The following is a 6,378-nucleotide window of genomic DNA, read 5'->3' on the forward strand; positions in this document are numbered from 1 at the left end:
TAAAATCATTACTCGAACCTCTGCTGTAGAGGTTTAAAACAACTGTGTGTAGAAGACAAAACTTCTCAGGCTCTTCACCTACTCACACAACCATTGTTCACAGCCGCTGTCAGTGCAAATGAAGAGCACCTGCTGCTACTTCCTCTTTTATACCCTCCCTTGGGTTCCCTGGGTCCTAAAGCCTTCCCCCATTACATTTAGCATGGTTATACCATTGTGAATGTAGCTATATAAATGTGCTCAAGAGTCTATCATATGTTTGTCATGCAACTATAAATTCGAAAATATATTTTTAAATCAGTAACTTTGCAAATTTAGAGGAAATGTTTTTGGACAACACATGTGTCACATTTTAAACAGGGTTTGAATAATCAGCGCTGACATACAGACATTTATGCGCTGGGTATATCAGACATGCTTACCGTGTTAAAGGCCCGCGGATGTCTTGGAGCAGAGAAACACGCTGTGTTGTTGCTTTTCTCTATTGTATAAGCAACGCCCGACTGTCAGAAACGCTCTGTGCGGGTAGTCGGCTCCAACGCACATCCAGGCATCCGTGTGAAAGAAAGGTGTCGTTGCGGCTAGGCTGCACTGATAAAAGCTATTTTGGAGAGAGGTATATATAATCTATGCAAATCATGTAAGATTTACTCTATTATTGCACTCAGCCAAGGAATTATACAGTAATGGGTTAATTATATCCTTTTCCTAAGAGTAACGACATTACATTAAAAATGCAGTAAAATATACCCCAAACCGTGAGTCTTATGTTCCTAATTGCGCATGCGCCAGACCGCGCTTTTTGACTGAGCGGGACAGCAAGCAAATTCTGGGTCCTTTCTTCAGCTTCCATCAAACCCGATCGAACCACAGAAGTGAAGGTAAGCTATTTACATAGGGTGAATGATATATAATAGCGCATGCAAATTGTAATTTTTGAAGTAATGAGCTATTACACTTTACTTGTATTGCTTAGGTCTGTGTAATGCACCATTACTTGAAATAAAACCTTGAATCTGTTGCTGTCTGTTAACCGTCTAGACAACTGTCGGTAAGTTGCAATGAAATGTGTTTGTGGTGCGCTTTTTATCAGTCAGCATGCATGACCAGTCCCGGACTGGTAATCGGAACAATGAGGTCGTGTCCAAATTCATGGGCTGAATCCTCCTGAGGGCCCGGCCTTTGCGAGCTATGTGACCGGGTCCTCAGAAGGTCGGGTAGGCCGGATGTAAACCTACGTTTAACCTGAGTAGCGAAAGACAGCGGTGATCTGAAAATGATGTGCTGGGGGTTGTGCCGTTCTCGGCGGCTCTAGTGACACTCGAGCTCTCGGCTAGCTATCGAGCTTGTGGGTAACAGACGTCTCCGAAAATGTCGAAGCACTTGTGCAAATATGCGATATTTTGATAAACTGAGCAGATATTTGAAATTTACACACCCACATTCTCGCCTGAAAATATGTTAAAAGTTTATTATGTGACCCAGAAAGAATAATAAGAGTAATTTTAAAACGTAGTAGCGGCCGCCATTGCCGGAAACTGGAGTTTGGCTGGGCCGCGCTATGAATTCTGGGATATGGTGGGCCACGAAGGACACACCGACACATCTTTCAAATTCGGGAAAATGAGGGCGCATTGGTCAGATTTCGCGCGTCGGTGTGACGTAATCGGTCTACAAATACGTTGGGAGGATGCAGCCCATGAATTTGGACACCCCAATAATTGCAAACTACTTTCCTTCCTTGATGGAAAAGAAAATGGACGTCAGGCGATCTTTATTATTATTATTTTTTGAGAAATGAGGCGGCAATCATTAAGTTGTGGTGGCTCTGCTTCTGGGTCAACACATAAAGCAGGTAAACAAACTTAAATCCTGTATGTCTTTGAAATTCTATGAACACTGGGCAGATCATTCCCAACAGCCGTGTTTTAAAACTCTTAAAAAACAGCTGTTGCATCCGTCTGCGTCTCCCCATTGATCTTCACTGTACCTCGTCATCCCGGAGAGCTCAATGAAAGCTTTCTCCCAGCTGTAACTGGCGGTTTTGTTTTAGCAGCACCAGAACTTTCTGAAAAAGCTCTGAAGCATGCTTGGTTGTATTTAAAAATGTGATAGATACCGCTTTGCTCCCGTATCTGCTTCATAATCCGCTCAGCTGTTCGCACTGCGGGGAAACACTGGGACACAGCAGCATCATGAACTCCAGCTATAGGGAGATTTTTCAGCAGCAAAACAAATAAAGCCAACGTGAAACGATCAGTAAAAAACAAAGACTGCTCTGAGAGTTTGAATTATTAACTGTATTTATTGATGTGTGGTTAAAGAGTATCTTACGTTCAGTAAGTAGGGCAGGTCCCGCCTTCCTCACCTCTGATTGGATAGAAAGTCTCTCCTACTTACTGATGATTAAGATACTCGCTCACGGGTGGGACAAGTATGTCTGAGAGAGGAGGGCGTCTCATGAGACCATCAGTGTTGCCAACGGTCTCTGACAGAAAGTAGCTGAAGTGCCCCAGGGTGTCACACCAAAATAAAAGCAGGGGGGGTAAAGCTCTCAGCCTGAAATGTTTTCCCAGTCCAGGCCTGTGCATGACTGTCTGACTGCTTGTTTTAAGTTTAAAAATTTGTCAATGCTAGCTTTTTCTAAAATATTGAAATGGCAGATGTTAAAAAATAAAACAAAGTACTACTGTATCCCACTAGTATGTGTGAAAATACCCACTGTTGCTGCACCTAAGATTTTTTTGGAATTGTGGGATCAAGTAAAATATTTTTGAATATATTTTATATTATATTGGGTAGTGTTAGAACGTCAGTGCTTAATAATTGTTTTCATAATCATATGTCCCCAATTATTCAGCGGGTCACATATAGAAACCTGGTTATTTTAAACACCTTGGGTCCATATTAATTTTGAATATTATATGTCTGGGCTATAATTTGGAGAAATACGGCATGTTCTGTGAAGCATATTACATCTATGAATATGATCTATGAAGCTAATTCCATGACGCATGAATATTAATCTATGCAATTGCAATGCCTTCATTTTAGTGAGGTAATTACACAATCTGTAATTTCTGCATAACAGACCCGTGTTAAGTATAACATACAGACAGACTTCTCAGATAAGAGGAGCAAAGAAAAACTGAAGAAGAATATTCCCCTTATGTTTAATTTCTACCTTCATTAAAGAGACTCGGGTTGATAAAAACTTGTAACCAGGTACATGTCTGAAAATTTATTTTGTGTAATGTATTTTCTTATTTTTGTTGCATGAAAAATCTGTGTATGTGGACACTCACTATTTGCCCTCTTTTTCAGGTCCTCACGTGTGTCCTTTACACGCAGAGGCTTGCTGATCGACGACACTGTTACCAGTTCTAGGGCTGACGCACCCACCCACGTCCCCACCCCGGTGTATCCTTTACAGGTATGCAAGTTTCTAAATGAAATAAATCACATTGACCTTGAAAATGTGGTTAATCTTAACCAAAGTCCTCAGTTATGTGAAAATGAATTGGAAATGCAAGTTGTGCAACTTCACAACCACAAAAGATTAGACCTGCTGAAACACATCAGGCTAATACATGGGCATTTTGGTCGAGTCCACTCCATACCCTGCCTTCATGCAGATTGCCCTTGCACTGTCAAGCCATGGGGTGCATTAAGGACACATTTGTCAAGGCATCATTCACAGTCATCCCAGCCAGGCAACATCCTTTCGTTCACATGCATTGTCTGTAATTCATGCTCTTTTGACAATGAGAGGCAGTTTTTGAACACCTGTGCCATGTGTTTTGAGGATTGTGATTATCTTTTGCAGCGTGTCAAGTGCCAAAGGAGGAGCTGCTGGTTCCAAGATGAGACCTTTGCTGGACACTTTGAAAGATGTATGTTATTTGACTTTTTCACAAATATGTAATTATGGAGGGCTGCAGTGGGTAGCAAGAAGGTCCTGGGTTCAAATCCTGGCCCAGGGTCTTTATGCATGGAGTTTGCATGCTCTCCTGTGCATGTGTGGGTTCCCCGGTACTCAGGCTTCCTCCCACAGTCAGAAAACATGACTGTTAGGTCAATTGGTCTCTCTAAATTGTCCTTAGGTTTGAGTGTGTGCGTGCATGGTTGTTTATCCTGTCTGTCTCTGTTTCCTTGTGATTGACTGTCCAGGGTGTACCCAGGCTCTCACCTGTTGAAAGCAGAAGAGAGGCATCAGCCATGTTTTTGTTTTAAAGTAATTCAGTCTTAATGTATGTAAATCACTCGACTTAGTCTTTTCACTAAATTGTATCTCCCTACAGACACAGAGCATTGAGAAGAAAAGGGATCTTCTTATCTGCTACCTCGGGGAAGACAAGAAGATCTTTTTCATGACTGCCAGGTATGTCATATTGATAACAGATTACTTATTAACTCAAGGGATCCTAATGTTCTTCTCTCCTGTCCTCTCCTATCCCTGTTCTCCCTTCTCCATTCATCTTCTGTCCGCTCCCCTTTTAGATAAACTGAAATATATTGAAAAAGCATCTTAAATAAAATAAAACATGTGTATGCTTTTTATTTATTTCTTTTTAACACGTAGGAATGTGAGGATTACACAGACAATATGATGAAGGTGATCGTGATCCACAACATCATGGCTGAGGAGGATCCATCAGATGTGTTCATTGTGATTGAGGAAACCAAGTGATGGAGGGATGTGGAAGCCGAACAAAGGCATGTGTACAACTGATGGGACTGATATATGCCCTCAACCTCGAATATCCGAAGGAGCTGAAGAACACATTTGACACTTTTCAAAAACTGTTTTTGGAACTTGACTGGGCGAAACCACTGAACAAGGTCCACGGCCTCAAAAATAAGCTTATGCAATGCACACACATTTCCCCTCTTGTTCCCAGAGGATCTTTTGTCCAGACATAGCTTGATGGAGCTGTAATTTTTCTTCTGACAGCAACCACAGAAACTATTGAATGTTGGTGTTAGTGTTCTGTTCTATTTATACATATGTTTGATAACGTACATGCACAGAAACAACCTTGTAGAGTTTCTGTGCTTTTGGCTTTTATAATGGACTAAGTGGCCTTTGAAAGTGTTGTCTGCATTAGCTGTTGTGTTACACTTTATTCTGTGTTTTTATGGAATAAAAACATTGAGATGATGAACCATTTGAATATCTTTTTTGGGGGGGTACGTTTTACCTTATATGAATAGGTAATGTTTATCAACTGATAATAATTAAATTTTATTAGTAATTATCAGGTATTACCAACTAGCAAACAAGAGATAATTTTACCTAATTTCAATGAGTAAGTAGCTGTTGAATGTATACATAAATATGGGGTAAATTTTACCCAATTTAATTAAGTATTTCATAGCTTTTTATTGAAGCTATTTTATACACAATATATTGAACTAAACCAACCACAAAAAAGGCTATGCAAATTGTTACCTCAGATTTATTGGGTAAATTCTATAGATGAGTTTTTACAGTGTGTCAGGATAGTCAGGCTTTTATTTATATTTGCATTCTGGTGCGTTAAAACTAGCAGCGTCTGTGTCCTGCTTGGATCATCATTCTGAAAATTCAGATATTTAAATAAAATGGTGAATTGGGTAGTGATGAGGAGCCACTTAGATCCGTAAAATGAGGTTTGATTAAATTAAACTCTTATGAACAGCGATGAATTCTACCTCTCTGCTGATGTGTTCCAAACAAACGATGTTTTCTACATGTCCAAACTGTGTGCTAACTACCTCACACCGCTGTGTCTGGGATCCGAAAAGATAAAAAGTTAAAACGCTATACCTTGCGGCAGTTGTGAAGTGCTGAGGAAAATACTGTGTATCTGATGGGGTGTTTTTATATAGGTGGATTTGGTTTCAGTTGGCCTCTGAGATGCAGAGATAAAGAGCAGGTTGTAAAGAAAAAGGTGGAAACTATAGAGGTACAGTTAGGCGTGTGCACCTTTCTATGTGAACATTAGGGTGTGTGTCCTCGGATGTTTTTGCTAAGGAAACAACCTTTATTGTTTTTTATGACTTGTTTTGCTGACTGTTGGGGCCCTACCTGTAACCCCCTCTGTCTAATCATTGAGTCTTACTGTTACAGTGTGTGACTAATAGATAATTATAGGGATTGTTGCATTAAAGGAACATTGTGGGGTCGATACAGTGTTATTGTGGCTAGTTAAGAATATGTGGTTTTTAGAGGTATCACAAGAAAAGTTTATTTCTAAAGGGATACCTGTTATTTGTGGGGGAAAAAAGTACAGGTATATTACTACTGACATGATAATTTCTTCATCCCTACGCTCTTGCTCAAGTGTTGTGTCAGAAGCAAGTGCATTTTTGGGATAAGTTCCTCTGTACACAAAT

Source organism: Oreochromis aureus, linkage group 8 (genome assembly GCF_013358895.1).
Source record: "Oreochromis aureus strain Israel breed Guangdong linkage group 8, ZZ_aureus, whole genome shotgun sequence".
Classification (NCBI taxonomy): Eukaryota; Metazoa; Chordata; class Actinopteri; order Cichliformes; family Cichlidae; genus Oreochromis; species Oreochromis aureus.